At 33.1% G+C, this 13,003-nt stretch overlaps 1 protein-coding gene and 1 long non-coding RNA gene across 4 annotated transcripts in view; one reads left to right on the plus strand and one right to left on the minus strand.

The window, feature by feature from the left end:
• Nucleotides 1–1,246, plus strand: part of LOC111086771 — a 9,128-nt gene extending 7,882 nt beyond the window's left edge. The window contains exon 3 of the long non-coding RNA XR_002611503.1: nucleotides 1,110–1,246. This is a non-coding gene — a long non-coding RNA (uncharacterized LOC111086771). The remainder of the gene's footprint in view (nucleotides 1–1,109) is intronic.
• The window catches only part of LOC111086770, a 48,266-nt gene that overhangs the window by 21,188 nt on the left and 14,075 nt on the right, over nucleotides 1–13,003 (minus strand). The gene's annotated exons all lie outside the window — the stretch shown is intronic.

Genomic DNA, 13,003 nt, shown 5'->3' on the forward strand with positions numbered 1-13,003 from the left:
TGGTTAAACCAGTTTATTCTTCCCCGATACAAACTTTTAGCACACAGTAATTTCACAACCAGTACGTTTCTCGTCACTTAACTACTTTTATAATACACGCTATAAATCACAGCAATTCACAATCTCGAAAACACACACTAGCTTAAAACAGAATCGTAAATTACCCGGAACTCTCTTCATTCCATCCAATCCCGCTGACTTTTCTCGCCAGGCTTATATACTAACGAAGGGGGCATCTCGAGTACACTCGGGCCTCTCCGATCATTCGAGAAATTCATCACGTGTTACCAGCGTCACGTGACTTGCGCTGTCGTAACATTATGTTACGTGCTGAGTGCTTTCCGTTTTTACAGCAAACAAAACCAAAAAAAAATAATAATAAGGAAAAAAAAAGGTAGGCATTTCTCCTAAATCTCAATTACCAATAATTCAAACATTCTTATTACTTACTTCATTTGTTTAGGTTTCATCAAGAAGAAATCTTACTCGAGTAGCTCTAATATTTTTTAGTTTTATTGCCTTTTAGTTCATACGATATCAAAAATAGATTTTTGAATAAAGTCTTTTATTTAATAACTAAGATGAAGACGGTTGATAAAACAAAACACTTTATTTACAGGGTTAGAAGGTTTCGGAATACATTCATTCGATCCCCAGCGAAATCTGAATATCGACTCACAAAAACTCCTTAGATCTAAAATTGTTCAGAAATTTCACACTTAAAATTCAACTGTTGCCAATATATCTAAAATCCTTTGTTTCTTGTTTTATCCTTCCGTTTACCACTTCTCTTAATAACTAAGTAAACTAGTGATTACGATATTATAGTTTTAGTTAATTGTTTGTTTGTAATTAAGCACAAAGCTACACAATGAGCTACCTGTGCTCTGCCCACCACGGATATCGAAACCCGGTTTCTAGCGTTGTAAGTCCGCAGAAATACTGCTGTACCATTGAGGGGGGGGGTATTAATAATCATCTTTGTAACGGTTTTCGGATTTCGCTGAAGAAACCTCTAAATAAAATGTTTTGTGTTTTAGCAATCGACTTCATTATTTGACTTTGGTTTTCCAATCGTGAATCCATTGAGAGTCTTTTGTTTGTTTCAGAATTTCGCACAAAGCTACACAAGATCTATTTGCAAAAAGCCGTCCCTAATTTTCAACAGATAGAGCAGAGAGAAAGTAGCTGGCGAACAACTTCCACCTCTAACTCTTCTGCTGCTCTTGTCTGACCGAACAGTGAAGTTTCACCATCACGGAATCAAAATCGCCAATAACAAAACATTAAATAATATTTTAAAGCACAGTGTATACGATCCCCCTGAATGCTTGTGGTTATGTCTTAATCATTCTTTTTTAATGCTATCGCTATTTTTACTTCTGGTGTTTAAAAAAAGGCCATTTCCAGACCTTTGAACACCAATCTTTAGGATAATTATAACTGAATCAGTTTGACCATGTAATAACTTATATGTAAGATTAACGTCGTAACATCAATCACATAATAATCACGAGAGTCACTAATTATTTGAATGTTCAGACTAGGTCAATCTGAAAGTATATCATGAATGAAAAGGCTACAACATATATCAGTAGATTCTTGTGATATCTAAAGATAAGACGTCATTTCAAGACTGCAAACGCAGCGACTGTTAGTGAATCACTACACGTCTTGCAGTGAAAGGCTGAGAGTGACCAGTAAATCAGAAACTACATGCCTCGCGCCACGTAAAATCGGGCTCTTCACTTTGAGGCCATGGATGTGTTATAAGAGTAACGGCCAAATCCCCCTATTCTATTAGAGTAGCCCAAGAGTTGGCGGTGGGTGTTATTGGCTAACTGTCTTTCCTCTAGTCTATCATCTGAAAATTAGGGCCGTCTACTACAGATAGCCCTTTTATAGCTTTGAACAAATTTCTAGTGAAGAGATATACAGGTTATTCGCGTCTTTCATAACTGTATACAATGTAGTGACATGAACTACATATGGTCATTTTTCATTCTACATACAAAGCAGCGCGTTTTGTTATTAATATTCATTACTTATGATTTCCGTGAAAATCTTATAGGAGAAATATATGCCATTGGTATTCTAAAGGCACACCAAAAATGTTTTCTAATATTTCAGAAATGAACAGGCGGAGGCAAGCTAGCGATTACGGAACTTCTTACCCTCTGGGGTGGTGGAGGAATTTATTTCAAAAGTGTTATGAATACAAGTCACGAGCTGCACGCTTTCGTGTAAATATTATTCTAATATAAAAGCCTAAACGATTCGGTTTTGAAGTCGTGACGACTTCACAGATACTTACTTACACACATGCATGTATGTATATTATTACTTTCGTCAATGTTTATCAAGCTTGAACAGAACAAATACAGTAGAAAATAATCTTCACGTGACAGCTCGAGCGGCTGGATTCGTGCAGATCTTCTTTTCCTTTGTAATAAAGTTTGTTTGTTGTTAAGCGCAGAGCTATACAATGGGCTAATTGTGATCTTCCCATCGCTGGTATCGAAACCCGATTTCTTAAAGCCCCCAAATTTACCACCGAGTCAGAAGGGAGCATAAAGTTACAATAAGACTAACAATAATTATTTTCCGATTTTCAAATACGAAACGTTTAGTCTTAATGTGTTATGCTAATACTGATTGTAAGCCATTAGTTTGTGTCCTGAATCAATGCTGGCTAAATTAAATTTCAATGCTTATAAGTATTTTACTACCTGTAATTTGCTTTCTGCCATTGGCTAACATCCGAGTTTTCCCCTAAATAATTCACTACAATATCTTAACAAATATTCTAGTAATTTTACGTTTTTGTTATAAGTCCTGGGATTGAAAATTTCAAGTCTTTCGGAAAAAAAAAAGGGAGGGGGGAACGTTACCAACGCGAAAGCTAATATTGAAAACTTTAATTTTTCGAATAAAAACTGGACACCAGTAACAACTTGAAACATTATTGATTACCACAATTAACAAATAAAAGAACGATTTTTCATTTTCTGCCTTTAATTAAAAACTAACCATAGAAACGCATTATTTCGATAAAGTTACAAGCATCGTTCATAAACTCAGCTTCGAAGTAAGCTGATATGATTAAAAAATTATTTGCTTGGCAAGATGTTCTGGAGTAACATTTAGTAGAAACGTTTTCTCACATTGTGCATGTTTGTCGTTGTGATATTTCAGATCTTGGATTATTAAGAATGTGCAGTTACTTACCCATCTTTACAATAAACCAGGTTCGAGTGGAAGGTTTATGTTTTGTTTAAATGATGTCGTTGTGATATTTCAGATCTTGGATTATTAAGAATGTGCAGTTACTTACCCATCTTTACAATAAACCAGGTTCGAGTGGAAGGTTTATGTTTTGTTTAAATGTTTTAGAATATTTACACAAATCTATCCAAGGACTATTTGCTCTAACCGTCCCTCATTTTTAACTGATAGGCTATGGTGAGAAGGCAGCTAGTAAATAGCACCAACCGTCAACTCTCTTCGACTGCTCCTTTCTGGCCGAATAATAGAATTTGACCAACTTATAACGCACCCACGGCAAGAAAATAAAGAGTGAGATTATTATTTTTTATTTATTTTTGTAGTAATGGGACGCAAACGATAAATTCACGGATTGACTGCCCAGCACGCTAACTATTATGCTTCGTCCTCCTGTGGAATTTAAAAATCGTGATTACTTATCACTGGTTGAATGAAAGAGATAAACCTCTGAGGTGAAACAAAAATGCAACTAACCTGGATGAAAAATACTCTAGAGGTTAAACGAAGAATGAGCATACTTGTTAAAGGTAAAACGCAATCAAAAGTTAACTAATAATGCTTGGAGACGGCTTGAATGGTAATGTAGAAAAACTTTAATATAAGTCTAACATAACAGCAAATGTACAACGTTTCGACAAGGTTTTGTCATCATCTACATCATCTTCGTCAGGGATAAATACAAAATTATCATACATTTCAAAATAATTAGGGTTTTAATTTGTACACCTCATTTTTGGATCGATGTATTTGTCGGATACATAGTTTGAGGTCGCTTATTTGATCGAAAACTCAGTGAGCTACTCTAGTATTGTCAGAATAAGAGCAATAAGGAAATAGGACTGAACACAAAGCCTTTTCCTTTCTACGACATTTTTTTTTATCCTGCAAGGCTTACTGGGAAACATAACTTTAGGAGAACTGTTGACTTGATTGACGAAAAATTCTTTATTTCCTATCTTCAGAAGGGTAGTTCTTGAGTAACAGTTCAAATTATAGTCACAGGTTATTGGGTTTTGTTTTAGTTCTTAAACTTGCAATAAGTAGATAGCATTTGTATTTATTACTACGTTTGACATGGAGTCGAACAATTTGCTTTTTTAATCCAACAGTGCTAACCAGCAGATATATCTTGAAAAGTTTTAATGTAGCTCTGTGCTTCTTGTTGACAAATGGAGAATACGTATATTTCAAGAAGTATTATATATATAAGAATGAGTCACTCTTGAATCTTTACAAAGAAGCGGCAGTGGAAACTGTTATATATTTTATAGTAACTAAATGTGCTACCTCAACCGTAGTTTACCTTTCCAAGTTTTCGTACAATATAACTTAGTTTTTATGTATGAGTGTAGTCGATCACAACGACCTAGGGTTTTGTAAGGGAATAAACTACACATGCAATAAAGAACAAATGAACAAGTTACACACATAACAAAACCAAGGGTTCGCCTATAGAACTATAGACTCCAGCATAAACCAACCGAAACACGGGAAGCAGGAAATAAGATATATTGTTTATGTCTGCTGTGTGTGGGAGAAAACTACTTTGTTACTCTTAAGCTGACGTCAGTGTCTCTTTTCTTGGAGCATGCGTAAATGGTCTACTGACTTTCAGCATCGAGAACGACTAACAAGAGTTACAGTTAAACACGCAGGTCAAAAACAAAAGTGAAAATAAAGCCAATAATCAACGGAATAAAACACTTTTCCTCCCTGTTGGCAAGATACAGGAAAACTACGAATTTCTCTTGTTTTTTGTAATCTAATGCTCATCCTTCTTGTAAGTGAAAATTGTGTTTTGCTAAAAATGTGTAAATGCATTTCAGTTGTTCTTTCGGCCAGATTAACCTTAGTGTGTTTATTACAAATGTATTTTAAGGCTTCTTGTAGCTAATACTAGATTTTTTGGTATGAAAACAAATAAAATACATACTTCTGGTTTCTGCCTAACGCGTCGTATTAACATTCCTTAACCCTAGAATTACAATACGGTGTCTTTTACTTTTAAATACATTTTTCTATATTATTTATGAACCAAATTGTTTGGGGGTCCATGACTCTGCTGGTCACAAGATTCTTAATAACATATGTATCACACCTGTAAAATTGTAACAAAACTACCGCTAACTTTGCACTTAATTCCGACAATTGTTTCTGGGGTTCCATATGTTATTTACATAGAAACTGAATAATTTATCCCAATTTTGTATTGTCAGCTTATTATATTGTTGTAATAAGCAAGAATGTTAAATTATGCAAGATAGTCCAATATGGGGAACGAAACGAAGGGTAGTAAACGGTATTAAAACAGGTTGGTAACTTAAGATGTAAAAATCGCAAAGTACTTCATTTAAAAGAAAAAATAAAGAAATCAACCGATACACACTATGCACACATAACCTTAAGGGGTTCCTTTAGATAAAATATTTATTCTAACAATTTGTTTGTTTGTTTTTTGACTTTTTAACGTTGCGATAAAATTAACTAACGCAACAGACAATAACATTTTTAACCCATAATTCTAAGCTTTCACCATACGCTCACGTAAAACATTACATTATCTTACAGAAACATGTATAAGCTAAATTGTGGCGTGTTTTCAGGTTGCAAAAAAATCAAATTGTCTGAATTATTAATCGAAGAGAAAAGTATAAGATATAATTTGTCTGAGAAACAGAGCGTTTTACCACCCAAGCTAAGTAAGCAATTAGTCGAATGAAAGAGTGGACAAAACAATGCTTTATTTCGTCTCCTGGCCGCGGCGTTGTTTATCTAGGCCATTTCAAGTTATGTGTGATCGTCTACTCGGCATGTATTAGCGTCCGACAGTCTTTGAAGAGCAGCAGAGATTTACGAATTTCCATTTCATAAACGTTTACACGATTCTCGTCTAATTCTAAAATACTGTTATTGTTTTGTTTTAACATTAAATTGGTGAATGCACGAGCTATTGTAATATGAAATACGTTAAACTCAAATTGGGGAAAGGGGTGGGGTGCAGAATCCCATAGCCAGCTGAAATTTGAAAATTGAGCTGATTCCTCTCCATTAACTCATTTTGGGTTAAAAGGAGTAAGTTATGCTCAAAGAGAGGTATGCGTATGACTATTATACCTAAAGAAAGGTATTAGAAAATGTGCTAGATATGTGAGAACTTTTTTCTAAACTTCTGTGACTATAATTCAATGAAAACTGAGAGCAGGGTTCTCTATCTGCTACACTTGTTGAGGGTTTATTTGTAGAATCACTCAACCATAATTCTACCCTCTGCCGTAGAAATGGTGGTGTACTGACGTCATACACAGGAAGTCACGTTGAGCGCGATGTTAAACATGATGGGTTGGAATTAACTATACATACATTGTATAGAACTATTTCCATACCGTGTCTTATAAGCCTAAATATTGACGCTAACTATGTATATTTTGAGCAAACGAAACGAGAGTAGTGAGCCTAAGAGGTAATAGGAAGATATTCATGCAGAAGTTTAGTAAGAACATTTTAGAAATATGAAAAGCAGATGCTTTCTCAGACAGTTATATACACACGAAGGTAAAGTTTATACTGCATTTATATTGGCACTAAAACATCCTGCAGATAGCACATAGCCGTTCACACACCTTAACTTATGTTACAACAAGGTTTACCAATCACATTAGAATTTCTAAAGCAAACGTTTTCGTTTCAATTTCAAGAAAAAATAAAAAGAAGTTTGTTTTCTAATTAAGAAAATTTGAATTACGTGAACACTGCGACAAAGTTCCTTAGATTGGAAGAAAAACCGATGTAAAATATCAAAAACGGCACCCCAAGTTTAGAAATATTTGTTCTTTAAATAAAGGCTCTTTAGCATAAATGTGTTTGCTATTGTGCCAACTAGCTTTCTGAAGCTGAAAAGTGCCGCTTCCCGCATGTAGTTCGTACTGTCCTTTTTTTTAAAGGCCTTTTAAAATTCAGATCAGACGTTCTTGTGTTTTATGTTACACGTTTTCCCACAAATGCGTCATTTCACGCAGCGCTACTGTGAGAAATGAAACATAACCTTCTGTCGACAAGTGCATAGAACAACTGTGAAAACAAAAGATTCACTAAGAAATAGGGCAAGTTAATTTTCCTCCCACTGTGTCTAGTATATGCGCGCTACATACGAGTATTTTCATGCAACTTTATTCATTGAAACCATAAGTTGTAAGGTGGAGGTTTAAGAAACCACAGAATCGGTTCTTTTTTACACTGCAGAAGTATAAAATATGACTTATGCGACGGTCACAAAGACTCAAAGAAGGAAGTGTCTATTCTGGAAACCCATGCATTACACAATGTAATAGACTTTGAACCACATCCTTTCTCGTTTAGAACTACATGGAAAGTCTTCGGTCAGGCTGTTTTAACTGTTGAGAGTAGTTAGCATAAACTTAAAAAGGTAGACTAACGATTTCTTACCAATAGGTTGAAAGATTTTAATCTTTTTTTAAATACTTTGTTTTCTGCGAAACACATACTAACAATAGGCTATATGTACTGTGCCCACCACGGGCATTGAAAACAGTTTTTAACGTTATAATCCGTCAGACGTAGCGTTAAACCACTTTTTAAATACATTTACCCAAAGAGAATAAAATATTAATATATGTGATACATCTTTTTTTAAAACCATCTAAACTTATACGATCATACATCACTATTGAAACAGACTGGTTAAAGAAACTAACCTTGTTTCCTATATACACAAGCAAAAGTACCCGTCCCCAGTGAAGGGGAAATATTTAAGTTAATCTATCTATTCAAATTATTTCATGGACTTTAATAAAAAGGTTAATTGTGGTGCACTCTTGGTTTCAATCATAGCCAAAGCTCTGAGCTGTTTATACCGCCCACCGCAAAAAATATGCTCAACAATAACATACGGTAAATCTACATTTGTATTCTTTAAGTTACGTTACATTTTGAAATGGGAATGATAGTGCCATTAATTCTTAATAGTTTAATGTAGAATATCCTTATTTGTAAATAAAATTTGGCATCAACATTATTCCTGCCTGTTCTCCCGTTAATTCAAAAGTGAATGTTAAGACAGACGAACGCTCGAACAGGCAACACGGTTCGCAATATATATCAGATGATTGGTTAGTGGTGAACAATTATCGAGCTTAATTTCATAGCTATTTTGTATTTTTTTATTAATCAATTAAACTGGCCAACTCAGAGAGATTATTTATTTTGATCAATTACTTTTAAAAATGATAGAGTTAAAAATAGACTCAAAACAAGTCAATCGATGTATTGACACGTTTTAACTAATCTGTTATCCTTTTTATACCAATATGTTTGATGAGTGCGAAGAGTCCAGGAAATTTTATTAGCCAAAATAATTATAGTTTAGTCAGCCTTAATGTCCTCAATTGACCCAGTGGTAAGTTTGAAGGCTTATAACTAAAAGTTGGGTTTCGATGCTCGCTGTGGCAGAGCACAGATGGCCAGTTGCGTATATTTCAGTTTAACAGCAAACAAATAAAGAAATCAGCCTTGATGGCGGCACTGTACATTTAAGGCCGAAGGCTCATTAACTTACATATTCTTGTGAACGTTTGGAAATCCTGTGTAATGTTCGCGTCATGTTCAAACACACTTTGTAAGCTTGAAATAAATATTTACACCAAGAATATGGATCCTTTGTAATGTAGATATCATGTTCAACCGCACTTTATAAGGTTAAAATAAAGGTTTAGATCGGGAATATGGAATTTGTAAAGTAGGTTTTACGTCCAAACACACTTTATAAGCTTGAAATATAGACTTAGTTCCCTAACGCAAATGTTTTTAAAAGGAATTAAATATTAATACTTGTCGAAATTCATGAAAAACAACAACAAAAACAAGAAAAAAGTTGTATACTTTGAGTTAATCTAATTCTCAATTATACATCAGTTGCAGGTGCAACTCAAGGTTTGCATTCCACTATCGGAATGTCAGGTTTTTACCGGGTTTAATTTTTATCGAATAGATTTATAATTCCAAGTGAGTTATAATTAAAGCAAACAAAGAGTCTTATAAGAATACATCTGCTTGGTACTTTAATTAGCTAAGTCACAAAGAGTGTTAAATGCCTTTGTTTTATGCTGGACGAATTAAATCAAATATCTCTCGTGCATCGGAACCGTAATAATACAATTTTTCTTCCATTTCCACCTAACATAATTCTGTAAAAATGTTATAATGAATACCTTTCTATGTATTATGAGCAGATATTGGAAAACTCATATCGATCACACTTGACAACAAAATTAAGAGGCGCGTCTAACCTCTTTCACGTTTCGAACGCAAGCATGGTTTAATAACATTACTAATGTTCCCAAACTTTTAGTGCTCCACCTGCTGCTACAATTCAATGCCCATTAAACTCAGACCATTAAAAAAATGAAAAGATTGAAGAGCCTGAAATATCTCAAGATGAGCTCCACGCCCTTTAATGGTATTCTAAGATTTCAACATTATCAGAAAACTTTACCCTTTAATAGTATTCTAATATTTCAACATTATCAGTAAACTTTGCCCTTTACTAGTCTTCTAATATTTCTACATTATCAGAAAACGTTACCCTTTCTTTAATGGTATTCTAATATTTCAACATTATCAGAAAACTTTACCCTTTAATGGTATTCTAATGTTTCAACATTATCTGTAAACTTTGCCCTTTACTAGTCTTCTAAGATTTCAACATTATCAGAAAACTTTACCCTTTAATAGTATTCTAATATTTCAACATTATCAGAAAACTTTACCCTTTAATGGTATTCTAATGTTTCAACATTATCAGAAAACTTTACACTTTAATGGTATTCTAACATTTCAACATTATCAGAAAACTTTACACTTTAATGGTATTCTAATATTTCAACATTATCAGAAAACATTTTAATCGGCTTGCTTCACACACCGAATGTCCTTCCTAAATATCGTGTTTGACATATTTGCTTATCTTTCAGATATAATTACTATGCTACTCTTTTATATGGAATGCTACATACAAATAAGTTTTAATACAATTTTAAACATCTCTGTGTAACACACATATATATTACATGTAACCAAACCTATACGTTCTCAGACTGCAAAAAAAAAGAAGTTCCATATTCATAAAAGTATATATAAATATCTATTATAAACCCTGAGGTTACCACATTTGTTTTTACATTCAGAGATACATTTGTTAAATTTCGCGCAAAGCTATACACAGGGATTATCTGCGCCAGAAGTACCTGATTTTGAACTAGTCATCACCATCCACAGCAACTCTTGAACTATTCTTGTCAGACTGAATAGTGATATTTGACCGTTACTCTTACAACGCACCCACGAAACGCGAACCACGGAACCTCAGTTCCATAATCCGGCATGCTCACCACATGGTCACGACTGGCCTTCAGGGAAACGAGTGTTAACTGACAAAAAAAAGTAAATATCGCGATTGGATAATTTAATAGTCATTGTAAAATCGCAAATTATATGATAAACTTCAGACACATTTAGATTCTCTAAATACATTGAACTCTAACAGATCACTAGGTGAGAACTTACTGTGGAAACTGAAGTGAGGATTATATCAACTACAACTTCAGCCACATTGTAGAGCCTCTAAATATACTAGATGAGAGCTTACTGTGGACATTGAAGTGAGGATTATATCAACTACAACTTCAACCACAATGTAGATCCTCTAAATACACTAGATGAGAGCTTACTGTGGACATTGAAGTGATGATTATATCAACTACAACTTCAACCACAATGTAGATCCTCTAAATACATTAGATGAGCGCTTACTTTGGAAGCTGAAATGAGGATTATATCAACTACAACTTCAGCCACATTGTAGATCATATAAGTACAGTAGATGAGAGATTACTGTGGAAACTGAAGTGAGGATTATATCAACTACAACTTTTATTCCGTTCACGTTAATCAGTTTCTACTAAGTTCAAATGATAAAAATATAAATCGCACTTGCAATACTTACAAGTGTACTATTGACTTTTCATTTCATTTCCTAAATATTGTAAAGGAAACAATAATAACTTGATTACAAACTTACTCAGAGGACCGTGAAGCCATATCGAATGCGTTTTTCTTTTTAAATAAACTACGCTTTACTAAGATTTTCGTTGTTGTAATTATTCATGTATAGACATAAAGAGTAATATTTGTATAAAATATATTCAGCTTCTAATCCAGATTCATGGAAACTTTAACCATTTACTTTTTTTGTTACAATATATTTGAACTGTCAGATTTTATGGGCTCTTTCAATCGATTCGCATTTTTTTCTTTTGGTGTTAACCTTCTCATTTTTCAATATTAACACCCTCCGTATCCCTTAAAATAGTACATTTCATGTACAAAATGTCACATAGTGTTGACTGATTGTCATTTCTCACACGGAGCAAGCGCAGATGGTGTAAAAGAAAATGGGTTAACGGCTACAGTCTAGTCATGATTATGGCGACTAAGCACAGGATAGAAGCACGAGGCAAAGAAGTTATTCTTTTCATCTGTTGCCTCTTTCTTTGTCCTTTCAACTGAATAAAACCAATAATTTAAAGTGGTGAGCTTTACAAGCTAACTATAAATCTAATAAATACCGATTAAAAGAAGAACTGATTATAATATTACCGCACAGGTTTTTCAACTTAATAATCACCTTTCGGCAATCTAAAAAATTCTAAATCATACACCACACTTTTTCCATCGGATAATACATATGAAAAATAGAAGAAAAGTCTTAGCCGCTAAGAGCGTATATATATATACTATCGTGAGAGGCGTAAGGCGTCGGTCAATCTCAATCTCTCTGTCGAGTAACATTTTAAAGTTTTTTGTTGTCATTAATTCAATGCAGAGACATTTAATGTTGATTTTGTTTCTAAGTATAATAAAGTAAATGGGGATATCTCTGAGTCGCCATTTGCTAATAATAATATAGAAGAATTAGGAGGGTTTATTTATAAATAATTTTAAAAGATGAGATAAGAAGTAATTATTTATAGATAATTATAAAAGGGTTAGATAACAAGTAACTATATATAGATAATTATACAGCGTCAGATAAGAAGTAAGTATTTATAGATAATCATAAAAGGGTAAGATAAGAAGTAAATATTTATAGATAACTATAAAAGGGGAAAATGAGAAGTAATTATATATAGATAATTATAAAAGATAAGATAACAAGTAACTATATATAGATAATTATACAGCGTCAGATAAGAAGTAAGTATTTATAGATAATCATAAAAGGGTAAGATAAGAAGTAAATATTTATAGATAACTATAAAAGGGGAAAATGAGAAGTAATTATATATAGATAATTATAAAAGGTAAGATAACAAGTAACTATATATAGATAATTATGCAGCGTAAGATCAAAGTAAATATTTATAGATAATTCTAAAAGGTAAGATAACAAGTAACTATATATAGATAATTATGCAGCGTAAGACAAAAAGTAAATATTTATAGATAATTATAAAAGGTAAGATAACAAGTAACTATATATAGATAATTATGCAGCGTAAGATCAAAGTAAATATTTATAGATAATTCTAAAAGGTAAGATAACAAGTAACTATATATAGATAATTATGCAGCGTAAGATAAAAAGTAAATATTTATAGATAATTTTAAAAGGTAAGATAACAAGTAACTATATATAGATAATTAT

This window comes from Limulus polyphemus, unplaced genomic scaffold (assembly GCF_000517525.1).
Source record: "Limulus polyphemus unplaced genomic scaffold, Limulus_polyphemus-2.1.2 Scaffold1417, whole genome shotgun sequence".
In the NCBI taxonomy this organism is placed as follows: Eukaryota; Metazoa; Arthropoda; class Merostomata; order Xiphosura; family Limulidae; genus Limulus; species Limulus polyphemus.